Raw genomic sequence first — 645 nt, 5'->3', positions numbered from 1 at the left:
CTTGTCCTTCCAGGTCAAAATTAAAAAGTTAATTTTTTTTTGTGCTTTTCCGATGTTTTTGTCGCTTTTCTCCTGATTTATTTGTCCCTTTTTCCAGCTCTTGGCGCCATTTTTAAAAAAAAAAAACCTGAGCTGGTTTAATAACAGGTTTTACATTTTTTCTTGGAATTCATGGTCAACAAACCTCATTTGTATCAAATTATAGTTAAGTTTTTAGTTAAAAAGGCAGAAATTATGAATTATTTTGACTAATAGATAAGATCAGAGGATGTCAAAGTTTAGTCCGGATGCTGTTTGGAAACCTTTAAAAAAAAATGCTATAAGATTAAATAAAACAAAGAATTCAATGAAAATAAACATTAATTTTACCTAATGAATGTTGTAAGGAATAATCCATGTTTTTTGGGGGGCGATTTGGTTGAAAAAAAATCCATATTTCTGGTATAAAACACTTAGAAACTGGTCACGAGGGTTAAAGATAACAGTTCAGGCTTCTTTCTCCAGCAGGAACCGCAGTGATTTACAGTTTTAATTCCTTTTTGACACTCAGTCATCCAGGCAAGCCTGTGTTGATAATATCTCACAATCCAAAGGAATGTCCCAGGACACACCCCTTTCCCAAAGCTCTCTCTCTCTCTCTTCCCC

General features: G+C 33.8%; 1 protein-coding gene across 1 annotated transcript in view; it reads right to left on the bottom strand.

Moving 5' to 3' along the window:
* carmil1 (capping protein regulator and myosin 1 linker 1) overlaps positions 1-645 on the bottom strand; it is a 66,170-nt gene that overhangs the window by 64,433 nt on the left and 1,092 nt on the right.

The sequence above is a fragment of the Etheostoma spectabile genome, chromosome 7 (genome assembly GCF_008692095.1).
Source record: "Etheostoma spectabile isolate EspeVRDwgs_2016 chromosome 7, UIUC_Espe_1.0, whole genome shotgun sequence".
NCBI lineage: Eukaryota > Metazoa > Chordata > Actinopteri > Perciformes > Percidae > Etheostoma > Etheostoma spectabile.
Note: the sequence above shows the minus strand (reverse complement) of the source record. Positions and strands in the feature narration are given on the sequence as shown.